Source organism: Crassostrea angulata, chromosome 1 (assembly GCF_025612915.1).
Source record: "Crassostrea angulata isolate pt1a10 chromosome 1, ASM2561291v2, whole genome shotgun sequence".
Taxonomy (NCBI): domain Eukaryota; kingdom Metazoa; phylum Mollusca; class Bivalvia; order Ostreida; family Ostreidae; genus Magallana; species Magallana angulata.
In genome coordinates, this window is record NC_069111.1 from 52,963,053 (window position 1) to 52,976,810 (window position 13,758).

Consider the following 13,758-nt stretch of genomic DNA (forward strand, 5'->3'; position numbering starts at 1 on the left):
ATTAAATTCAATTTTTATATGTTATTTTTTGAATGATTTAAAAAAATATCTTTAGTAACTCTAACTCATATAGAATGTTAATGAAAATCACTATTGTAGAAGTAAATTAGGTCCGCCGTCCTTAAATAGTACTGAATTTCATTATAATGAAATAAGTGTCAGAATAAAAAAAAGTGCGTCCTTCTAACAAAAATCACAACGACCCTATTAGAACAATGAATAAGTTTTGATTTCTGTCCCTATATATCTCAAAAAATTAAAAATCATCTATAATTATAATAATGAATTCATTTTCATTTATTAAACTTTTAATAAAGTTGCGATATATTGTATATCTTTATCCTGTTTAAGGAAAATATTACAATAACAGTACATTGTAAACAAAATTCATGTTATATAAGGACCATTGTTTAATGTTTCTGTCCCAAGTGAAGTTGTTAGTCAAAAATATCTTTATAAAATATTAAATATTCCTATTCTTAATTAAAAGCACATAATAATAGGACTGATAATTAAGCGATTGATTTTGTAACGTATAACTTTTTTGATATAGCTTATTGCATTACATGTATCTAACTTATTATTTCGTTATGCATTCAGGGAACTTCTAAGACACAAATTCACAAACATTAAATGTTCTATATTTGATATATAAATAACTTAAACATTCTTCTTGGAATGCAGACCTTAAGATCCATTTCGCAAAATGTTCCAGATAGGACACGAACCGTTAACACCACCGCCTTTGAGGTACAAAGGTCCCTAAAAGAAAAGCTATGGCTAACAAAACAGGTCAAGAGTACATACTTTCAATTGCACCTTTTTCAAGTTTGTCTTTGTAAAAAGAAAAAAAATATTATTTTATTCTTCATTCAAGAGTACTTAAAGCATGAAGAAAATCGCAAATGTACACTAGGGCATTAGTAAAACGTACACAGTATGTTCATTAAAACTAAATCAACAGCATTTTATTAAACTTCAATTCAAGAAGTTTTCCCGATGACCTTAAATAAACAGAAATGTAATGTGCAATATACACACACCACGTTAAAGATATGAACGGTTGAACCTTTTAGCCTTTTAAACTATTGCGGTTATTAGGTAAAGAATGAAAAACACTTGCCAATTTTTGAAATATTTTTGAATAAATGATACACGTTTGAAAAGTTACGATATTTATTCATCATATCATATATTGACAATAAAGTTGTAAGAACACCTGATGGCGGTCTCATTGTTATATTCAATCCGTCTTGATGTAAGTGATGCTAACTCTAATAAATATCTGTGACCATTCTTTTTCATTTATTTTTGTAACGAATAAGACCTGTTTTCGGGTTACAATATTAGTCCTACATATTTTTGGTCTAGAAAGGGGGGAGACAAATCAATTCAATGTAGGATAGATAACGAAAACAAACTGTACTCCCGGAAAAGCATTTCGTCATTTGTCTAATTCTCACCCTTACACACCCATTTGGAAATCAGTCTTGGATCTGTCCTGTATTTTTAAAAGAAAGATCATTAATGTTTGTATATGTTTGTATTTAAGCCTACCTAAGAGTGTCATATGAAAATAAATGGAAATAACAACATTAACTTAAAACTCAATAAATGTATAAATATAAAAATATAAACGTGTTATCAAGCACATAAATGAGGTAGTATGTATTCGTTGCATGGTCACACGCCACACATACAATTAACAAGAAGATGAACAATTTTTAGGCATTCAGAAGTTGGAGTTCTATTCGCTTTTTGCTATTCACTATTTGAATAGCGAATAGAATTCTGGGGTCGGTTCGCTATTCAAATTACCGTAAACATGCTAATAAACGTAATTCAAAATTTCATATAAACTTCCCTTTTTAATTGAAATAAATAGTTTCATAGTAAAATTTATTACTTGCTCACCTAACCTGAACATTGACATAATGAACACGACCAGTAAGAGGCCTAGCTAGCCTGCCGAAAATGCGACATTTCGTATAATTCAGTTATAATGAGATTTCTTTCAAGGGGCTGGCTAACACCCTGTATCCCATATTTGGACCTTCATATTTGGTGAGGATGGGGCCCCGGGACAGCCCAGTTGACTCTCAAAAGGAATTGGGTTTACACAGCCAGTAAGAGGCTTAGCTAGCCTGGCGAAATTGGACATTTCGTATAATACAGTTATAATGAGATTTCTTTCAAGGGGCTGGCTAACACCCTGTATCCCATATTTGGACCTTCATATGTTATGAGGATGGGGCCCCGGGACAGCCCAGTCGACCCTAAAAAGGAATTTGGTTTACACAGCTAGTAAGAGGCTTAGCTAGCCTGTCGAAAATGCGACATTTCGTATGATACAGTTAAATAAGCTTTCTTTCAATGGGCTGGCTAACACCCTGTATCCCATATTTAGACCTTCATCTTTGGTGAGAATGTAGCTCCGGGACAGCCCAGTCGACCCTCAAAAGGAATTGGGTTTACACGGCCATTAACAGCTCTAGCTATCTTGGCGACAATAGATATAAGTATGATACAGTTATAATTGGAATATCGGCTGCCAGTCTGCCATCAACTGGAATTTGGTTTACATGATTTACAGACATATTTGTTGAAACTTCCAACAAGCTTGTTCCCCTCTTTACAGAACATTAAATGCTTCGTTTGTGCTCTTATACCGCTGAATCGCGAGAAACTTTCTTTCGTGTTAAATATCATAAATCTGTAACTAATATATTTCTTTCCAAATCGAAACTTACTATCAACCAATCAAATAAGTAACGCTTAAAAAAGAAATTTGTACGAGTATGAAATTAAACCTGGTAGTTGCTGAGACGAAAACTTTCCCACAACATAGAATGTATTTAATGGACATTGCCTCATGATCAGTTTGTTTTTCGGAGACAATAATACATTTTTCAGCACTTGATAAATTATTTCAATTTTGTATGTATTTTAACATATTTACATTTTCAACTGTCTGTCTGTGATAACATTACGAATCAATTTTGAACCTTAAAACCCAATAACCTCATAAAAGATGAGTGATACAAAATGGGCGTTTCTTAAAACATAATCAAACTGTATTGCCTGCGCCACGTAGTAATACATATTATTATACTTTCATGTTAAATACCGAAATCTGATTGGCTTAGACGCAGTTGGGAATCCGTTATAATACCCTCAGCGTTAGCATCACACTTGGCAACGGGTACATGTAACATAACGAATTGTTAGGTGCGCGTAAATTATGCGCGTACAGTTTGCCGTATAATTCACGTCATTTCTATATAAAACCAGTAAAATTCTCTTTAAAATTAAGACATTCAGTAAAATAAAATAAATAGTGCCTGTTTGGGAGTGTAACTGTTGTAATTGACACCCCTCGAAAACCATTGTCAACATCAGCTTCGCGTCTGTTGACAATGGTTGTCTCGGGATGTCAATTTCAACAGTTACCCTCTCAAACAGGCACTATTTATATATTATAGCATGTGCTACATAGATAATAGTGGTTTTAAAATAATGTTGTTTCAAAGTGTACAAATTGGAAATAATGTAAAGATAAGTGATAAGTAATCATTCTAAGAATATTATGAGGTGATAATTTTGGTCGGAGCGTGGTCAAATCTATTGACTTGACCACGTCCCGATCGAAATTATCATCCCATAATACTCAAAGAATGATTCCTTATTCCTTAAATATCTATTTATAGGCATTGATACATTTACATGTATATATAAATATACATACATGTATTAAGCATGTAGATATACAGTATACATACAGTTATAGAGAACACGCTTATAATGAATTGACACTTATAGTGAAGTGATTTTCATTCCCCGTGACTAAATAACACGTTGTAAATGACGGATATAACGACTATCGGTTATAACGAAGCAAAATCGCCTCGTGACACTTTGTTAATCATAACCGTGTTTATTTTACATGAATGCTTTGGTTTATATCTGTAACCTTTCAATCATACAATTGTTCCATCTTGTAGATGTGTTAATTGTACATTATGAATGCTTTTTATACAATTTTTCTGTACACCTTTAAGGACCCTTAATGATGAATAAAAAATTAGAATTGAAATTTAGAGCTTTTAAGAATTATTTGATTTTTATGATAGGTTTAAACTTTGAAGACTTTTTATAATTTTATAAAAAAAAAGTATTTGCTTATCAATACATCGGATAATTCTGGCACTCAGTTTAAAGACAGATGCTAAGTGCCTCATACATGTATATACAATTTAAAACACGTGCAGACTAGGAAAATAGCTAGGACAGCGCACCAGTATTCACTCAAATGAACACAAATGCTTTGGATTCGCAAGCGAGATGGTGGTAGTGGTTGTAGATGAGACACAGATTTATAACATCGACAATGATTTAAACAAATAGTGCAATATCAATTAAACTTAAGAAATATATTTTTGCACACCAATTTTTTTTCTTTAAAACACAATATGCTTTGGATGTATTGCGGCGTAAAAGAGCCTAGAACCAAATGAAGAAAAACAAAATTTAAGTTCTGACGAATTTTCTATATGTTCGTACAAATAAATTAATTGTTTATAAAAAAAATTAAAGAGTAATTTACAGTAATGTAGACTATCTGGTTTGCCAATGTTGTATATTTCGAAGGAAGGGGGGGGGGGCTGTAATCAAGCTACACCTTGATTGCTTATTTTTCCTTTTAACAAATAAAAGCATACATATACTAGTCATTGATATTAATGATACAATATTTTTTATTTTGCTGCCGGAACACAGGTTCAGTGCTCTAAAACTATCACAGTTGTGCATGTCGATAAAGGGTGGGAACATTTGTTCTTGCGTAGCGCGAAATTTCTATCATCTTCATGGATGCAGATTTAGAGAGAGAGAGAGAGAGAGAGAGAGAGAGAGAGAGAGAGAGAGAGAGAGAGAGAGAGAGAGAGAGAGAGAGAGAGAGAGAGAGAGAGAGAGGATGCCTTCAAGATCAAGAAAACATAACCCAAAAGAAGGGGGCTGGAAATTTTTTCAATTTTGTTCGCCAGGTAGGGGGGGGGGGGGGGGTCCGACCCCCTCACTCTAGATATACGCATATAGTTGCCCACTCTAGGTACAGTTAGTTTTTCTCTGGTATCTATAAAAAATTATATATAATGTTAATTGACTTAATGTCATATACACACCGCCTCCTTTACATAAAATGTTGTAAATCATTGAGTAATTGGTCGAAGGAAAGGCATATTTCAGGTGTTGGGGTGGGGAGGGGGATGGGGGCCATTAAGCAATTTTGTGTCTTGTGCGGTTTTTTTTTTTAAATATTGAAACCGAGCTCGACTGTCAACAAACTGTCAACAAACGGATATTTTGTTTATTAGGATAGCATATTAGGTGGCATGGGACGGTTTCGTAGGAAAGACCGTAAAATTTTAGAAACAAGAGGCCAGGGGGCCACATCGCTCACCTGAGCAACAATTGCCCTAATTCTGGTCAAATTAGCAGTACAGTATCAAAATATCTTGACAACCAAGTACAGTAGATCTTGCTAAAAAGAATTGAAAATCTGTCAGTTTTTATCCACCTTTTTTTATTTGGTAAATACCAAGCCCCTTTTGTTGTTGTACCTGCAAGAAGATTTTTCTCTATTCCTATATACCCCCCCCCACCCATTTCGTGGCCCCACTTTTCTCTAGGGAATCATGTTTTCATCAAACTTAAATCTGCATAACCCGTGCTTTCACGCTAACTACTGAGTTTTGGACCGAAAACTTACCAAGAATTTTTTAAAAGATTTTCTCTATATATTCCTATCTAAAAATTCAAACCGCCATCACGGCCCCGCCCTTCCACTAGAGACTGTGATTTTGCAAACTTAAATCTACACTACCCGAGGATGCCTCTGCACAAGTTTAAGCTTTTCTGGCCAAAACGTCTTTAAAAAAAGATAATTTTTTAAAGATTCTCTCTATATATTCCTATGTAAAAAATTCATCCCCCATTGTAGCCTCACCCTACCCCATGACTATTATTTAAACAAACTTGAATCTATACGATCTGGGGATGCTTCCACTAAAATTTGGGCTTTCCTGGCCTAATAGTTTTGAGAAGAAGATTTTTTAAGATCTTCTCTATATATTGAAATTTATCCCCCATTGTTGCCCCGCCCTACATCGAGGGACCATGATTTGAACTAACTTGAATCTAAATTATCTGAGGATGGTTAAACGCCAATTTGAGCTATTTGGACAAATAGTTTTTAAAACAATTTTTTAAAAAGATTTTCTCAATATATTCCTGTATAAAAATTTATCCCCAATTGTGGCCCCACCCTACCCCCGGGGACTATGATTTGAATAAACTTGAATCTACAATATCTAAGGATGCTACCATTTTAATTTGAGCTTTTCTGACCTGATAGTTTTTGAGAAAAAGATTTTTAAAGATTTTCTCTATGTATTCCTATGTAAAACTTGATCCCCCAATTGTGGCCCCTCCCAACCCCGGGGACCATCATTTGAACAAACTTGAATCTTCACTATCTGAGGAAGCTCCCATTTTAATTTGAACTTTTCTTGCCTAATAGTTTTAAAAAAAAAAGATTTTTAAAGATTTTACTCCATGTAATCCTATGTAAAACTTGATCCCCCAATTGTGGCCCCTCCCTACCCCGGGGACCATCATTTGAACAAACTTGAATCTTCACTATCTGAGGATGCTTCATTTTAATTTGAGCTTTTCTGGCCTGAAAGTTTTTGAGAAGATTTTTAAAGAATTTCTCTATGTATTCCTATGTAAAACTTGATCCCCTTCTTGTGGCCCCTCCCTACTCCCGGGGACCATCATTTGAACAAACTTGAATCTACACTATCTGAGGATGCTTCATTTTAATTTGAGCTTTTCTGGCCTGATAGTTTTTGAGAAAAAGATTTTTAAAGAATTTCTCTATGTATTCTTATGTAAAACTTGATCCCCCTCTTGTGACCCCTCCCTACCCCCGGGACCCATCATTTGAACAAACTTGAATTTACACTATCTGACGATGCTCACATTTTAATTTGAGCTTTCCAGGCCAAATATTTTTTGAGAATAAGATTTTTGAAAAATACCAACAAATTTTCAATAATTCTCAATTATCTCCCCTTTAAAGAGGGCGTGGCCCTTCATTTGAACAAACTTGAATCCCCTTCACCTAGTGGTGCCTTGTGGCAAATTTGGTTGAAATCTGCCCAGTGGTTCTTGAGAAGAAGATGAAAATGTGTCAGAACATGAAATCTCACTCGGAGGGAACGTGTATTATTTCAAATCAATTGTTAAATATTTGCATGGCTATAGCTGCAAATCCTGTCGTAGTTTATGGGAATTGCCGGGGATTGGAAAGTATACGTATATCAAAAACAGCGAGTAAGGGACAAATCTTCAAAAACTTTTGAGATCGACCGTGGCTATTTAAGTAAATGTTTCATAATAGTTGTACATTATTTATTCTGTAATGTCTGAAATGAGTTCTGACCTTGTCTCCCCTACATTTAAACCAGTTTTAACAAATTTTAAAATCCGCTGAAAAATAAAACAGAAATACGATCATATTAAACCTAAAGTTTAATATGAATGAACATCTCGAATTTTAGCAAAGACAAAAGAAATAAAAAGTCATATAAATGAAATACAAAGCAACGAGTAAAATAAAATGTATATGATTTATTTTCGATTCATTATTAATCCCGACAAACACAAGTAACAGGGCTTCCCCGGGCCCCATCCCCACCAAATATGAAGGCCCAAATATGAGAAACAAGGTGTTAGCCAGCTCCTCGAAAAATATCTCATTATAATTGTTTTATACGAAATCTTCAATTTTCGCCAGGCTAGTTAGGCCTGTCAATGGCCGAGTAAACCCAATTCCTTTTAAGGGTCGACTGGGCTTCCCTAAGGCCCCATCCCCACCAAATATGAAGGCCCAAATATGGGATACAGGGTGTTAGCCAGCCCCTCGAAAGATATCCCTTTATAATTGTATTATACGAAATTTCCAATTTTCGCCAGGCTAGCTAGGCCTGTTAATGGCCGTGTTCATTATCTCAATGTTCAGGTTAGGTGAGCAAGTAATAATTTTTGCTATAAAACTTTTTTTTCAGTTAAAAAAGGAATTTTATATGAAATTTTGAATTTAAGTATATTAGCATGTTTCCGGTAATCTGAATAGCGAACCGACCACAGAATTCTATTCGCTATTCGAATAAATAATAGCGAAAAGCAAATAGAACTCCAGCTTCTGAATACCACATTTTTAACTCATGTAAGAAGTGTTACTTCATAAAATATAATTCTTGACGTCTTCTTATTAAACATGTAAATGTTGGTTTTCATTCAATAAGTTAAATTAAGAGAAGGAATATTTATATCTGTACAGTCCTTGTATAAACTCAAGAAGCAACCGCAAACAGAACGTAATTAAGACTTATCATAACAAATTTCATCTGTTACTGGTTTATTAAGTCGTTTTGAGCAATAAAAAACAATTAGACATCTTGATTTATTGTAAACTACTCTAAGTAAGGAACAAGTGAATATTGATATAATGGTATTTCTATTGCTATAAGCCAACAAATCAAAACAAGCAATTTTTTTTATCAAATACAAACACAAAGTTAAGATACCAGACAAAACAAAGACGTAATACTAAATACCTGACATTTGTCATATGTTTATTGCGTATTTGCACGTCATTGTACTTAACAAATCAAAAATATATTTACTATAAATATACACTGAAATCAAAATAATAGCAAACTTATTTTCATAAAGTCATTTATTAAATTACCTTAATGTTTCCCCAAAAAAGTGTATTGTAGAGAAAAACGTACCAACATAAGAGACATGTAACCTTTTGTGATATATTAGCCTAAAATTATTTTCTAGAGAACATATTTAGGGTTTCAGTTTCCAAGTTTCCTATTGCAAATAGTTAGCGAAACATATAAAAGTTTAAATAGGTCCGAATATATTAACTGGTGATCCTCTATTCGTTTTACGTTTCATCTCAAAACTTGTCTGATTGTATTTGGTTCGTGACGTAAGAGTCCAATAATATACTGTTGAATCGTACAACAGAATTCAGATTGTTTATTGCAAAATATGATTCTTTGTAAAGGAAGAGCAGGTCCTTATTAGTTGACATCGAAATCAATAACTAGTTTGTCTTATCCTGTACAATAAGCTACTGTCTGTTAGGACAATAAGTTTGTTCTCGCAGCTAAAAAGTGTTTAGGTGATCATAATTATGTGTGATAAGCTTCTTAGATTATTATGACAATGTTATAAATTCATTGGGGGCATATTTGCTTTTATCCAGTTTCCAAGACTAAAAATATATCTCAAAATTAAACTCATCTCATATATTATCATTAAGTTGTAGGAGATTTGCTGAACAAAGAATTACTGTGCATGAATACAGATGTCTTTCTTCCTTAAAAGTACACCTTATGTAGATTATTTGACCCACATAGTTCTCGTTACGTTTTGTGTACTTTGTGTAGATATCACGAGAAAGGAAAGGCGGTAAAGCTAATCAACATCCGATTATATAGTCACACAAGTACAATCAAGTTCAGTAACCCTTTTCTCTTAACTGGTGCGGAATCTTAAGATGAGTAATTGTCTTTTCCTCTGATCTTGACCTCTGATGAAGTTTATCGTAACTAGGACAATGTCAGATGGTAACTTTATCAAAATTAAAGAAAACAAAAACCATGTTTATTGTTCGATCAATGAATATTGAATGCCGTATGATGAGTTTGATATTGAAAAATTTTCTAGTGCACCTCTGCCATTATTTCTTTTTCATTTACGAAGGCATATTAAGGTTGAATAAAATTCAGTCTAAACCATTCTATTCATATCATGTTACGGCAAGACATATGACACAGTGCATGCTCATATGTTATATAAACATTCCTTGTTTTAGAAATTAGATATTGTATACAATGGTTTTTTAAATACAAGTCATAAAGCTATATATAATCATGAAATATAAATCGTCCAAACATACATAAATGCACTGTGGCAACACACTTTGAAAAAATTACGCACTTTGAAATTTTTTTTCAAAGTGCGTTAAATTTTGGACAAAATCAACGCACTTTGAAATTTTTTTTCAAAGTGCGTTAAATTTAAGACAAAATCAACGCACTTTGAAATTTTTTTTCAAATTGCGTTATGAATGTAAATCAACATTTTTTAGTATCGACATTCTTAACGCACTTTGAAAAAATATTTTTATATCACAGATTCTGGAACTGAATTTCTATTTTGTTATTAGTATGATGATTTGTTTACACTCGTGAATCTAATTTAACGTATTTAGAAGGGGATGGGGATGGGGTGGGAATTAACCAAAGATACAGGTCAAATAGCAGTGCATCATTTAATTGATTACAAAAAGAAGGCCCCATACCCCTCATTTTTCCTTCCAAAACATATGATATTCAGTAACTTTGGGTAAACATTTAAGATCGGAAAAAGAAATATGCTCTGTATAAGTACATGAAGTGTCATTTAAAAAAACAAGCTGGCCGAACAATACGAACAATAATTTCTCCATTGGTATGTTAAAGAATCTATGTGTTTCAACAGTAACCCTCTTTTCGTATTCTAATCAAATAAATCACTTCAACAAAAGAATATTAACATTAACGAACATTAATTTATTATAAACTTAAAAACAAGCATTAAGAGGTGGGTTAATTTTTTCGCATTGATCTTCTCAGAGATTATATTACTTTTGATAAACAGAATTAAGGTATCCTTTTTTCACATCATATTTGCAATAAGCCAGTTGAAATATATTATACATTGATCTCCATTATTCATATATATATATAAATCATATTCGTTCGGGCATAGCCCAATGCTAGTATACTAGATAAGAGGTAAATTTGCTGCATACTCAAAAAAGGAAATGCAGTTGCTAAGCAATGAAGTTTATGTGATATTGGATAATTCAAACCTCCCGAATTTTTTTGGTGTAAATTGTCGACATTGTTTTAATAGCTTAGGAGAAAGAAAAAAAATTCTCGTCTAGAAACTGCTTATCAAGCTAGCTGAAAATGCAATGAGTTCTTTTTTAAATATATCACATTAAGCTGAATAAGATTAAAACAATCTTTTCTTGTATATAAAACTATCAACTGTTTTTACTAAACCATGAACATTTTTTTTCAAAGTGCGTTAATATCGACGATATCAACGCGCTTTGAATAAAAGTGTTTTTTTTCAAAGTGCATTGACTTGGTCCCAAAATTAACACACATTGAAATTTTTTTTGAAATGCGTAATTTTTCAAAATGCGTTGTAGCAATGCACTAATACCTTATTGAATAAATTGGAAATATTTAAATATTTCATGAAGAAAATTTCGACAAAAAAACCTAGCCACAAAACTAGAACATCACCATGTATCACAGGAGAAGGACTTCCTTTTATCTATAAAAAGAAACGCCTTCTGTTACTAACCTTGTTGTTTTGCGAAGTAATGTCTAGTTAGATGAAACACTTCCTGTTTTACCGTTATTTGTAGATGAGTAATAAAATTTGCATCTTGAAATCATCATGTAGATCCTGAACACCCACTGACTTTTTGTAGAAATAAGGAAAAATCTTTTGATAGTTAAAAAATCCTGAGTTTGAAGGAGATTATTTAGAGCGTGTTATCAGTGACTACATCAACACTCCTAGGATTAATAATAAAATAGCCAGAGGAAATAGTTTCACTCGATTGAATTTCAATATCTGTATTTGCGGAAAACCCCAGCCGAACTGCATTTCTACCGGATTTTAAAGTTATGTTTTAAACCAGTGAGTGTTAAAGACGAAATTATTTCAAGACTGGTAGTTATTCTATTTACGGGATGGATATTCAGAGTGAACTGTAAAAATTATTAAAGGCTATAAAAAGACTGTTAGAGCTGAACACGCTCGTATAAAGATACAGTGACACATCTATACAACCCTTGAATTTCCTTTCACACGACTTCCCACGTTTAATGTTAGCATTAAAAAGTACGTAAAAGTTGATAATTTCATTGCGACCGAGTAACAAGGCCTCTACGGCGAAATATTTTGCATTTTTAAAGGTTTGCAGCTTATATAGGGGTTGTAAAGATAGCGACGATGAAAGCACAGTATGCAGATGTGCCTTTTATGAGTAGTGTTCAGCTTTGACACCAGTTACACATGGCGACCTTCTGCATGTTCCAAATGCTCGGGTAATTAAGTTTTAACAAAAATATAAATAGTTAACAGTAACTTTTTGAATTTGTTTGTAAATATTTGGGGCACCTCTTCTTGAAATCTTTGGAAAGATGAATATTATAATAAGGTTTAAAGAGATGATGAGATGTTTGAAAACCCCCGCGACGTACACGATTGAAACGCAATAAAACAAACGTATTCATTTATTCATTGTAAATTCAAAGTAAACATACAACATAAGTAAGCTTGTAGGAACATCAGTTAGCATATTATCATAACGCCTCCAGTACTATTTAAAAAAAGTACACTTGGGGTTATATGAAGTGTTATGATATTTAATTTATATAGATCCTTGAGATCTTTGTTCCAACATGCCACACCTGGCAGGTGCCCTAGCCAAGGTGTTTCCGGAATTTCTCCTCCTCTACATGGGGAGTAGCCCGTGTCCCAGTCTGTATAAAAAGAGGAGGCAAAAAGACAGCTTCCAGATGACTACTCATTTATTAATTTAATATGACATTTTATTAATAAATATCAATATCAATTACAAGGAAATTTATCAACATTAATATTTATTGCAAAAATCTCTGAAAATAAAATATTATTTGAACCCTCTGAATCTATTAACTTTACTTTTGAGAATGCACGCAAACGTTATAATTTATCTTACCTGTATAAAAAGAGGACTGGCAGAAAGACAGCTTCAAGATGACTACTGGAGAGCTATGTTTCCTGCACCCCCATTTTATACGCACGGACACTGTGTTACAACATTCTCCTCCTAATAAGTAAATGCGATCAAGTGCATACTAATGATCTGACGCACTGTGGTCAGTAGTAGCGTTTCATTTAGATTACTGGACTTAATAAAACATTTCTCCATGGACATAAATAAACATACGCTATCTATATAATGCATGCGCTTTAACCAATTTCTATAGAATTTCCGTTATGATAAATACTCAACACTTTGTGCATTTAAATGTTCATATGGTTTGACTATTTTCTTTTTGTAAACATTCTGATTGTTTTAAGCAGTTGACACATGAATATGTATTCATACAAAATTCGATTTCTTTGTATATTTACTTTTAAATCAAATTTAAATATTTTGAAAAGTTTATCAATTTAAGAAAAGAGTTGCTTAATATTTGTTTTTGCTTTTATTGACACCCTCAGGAAACCAGTATTTATATGTCAACGAAAGTAAAACATGGGAGGATGCAAGGGGGTATTGCAAACAGAAAGAATTTGAGTTGTCTACCCTGGATGGACAAGAAATAGAAATCTGTAACCTTACCGAGGTTACGGAGCTTTGGACCAACAATTATATTTATGCTATGCCATATTTATCTCTATTAGGTAAACCAAATGTGTTTATATGTAAAACTTTCTTCTGTATAATGTAATCTTATACGATAGTTGCTTCATTTGAATGCAAATAAACAAAATATGCATGGATATTTTACTACAGGCAATAAAATGAAATAAATAATATCTGTTGATCTCATTTTT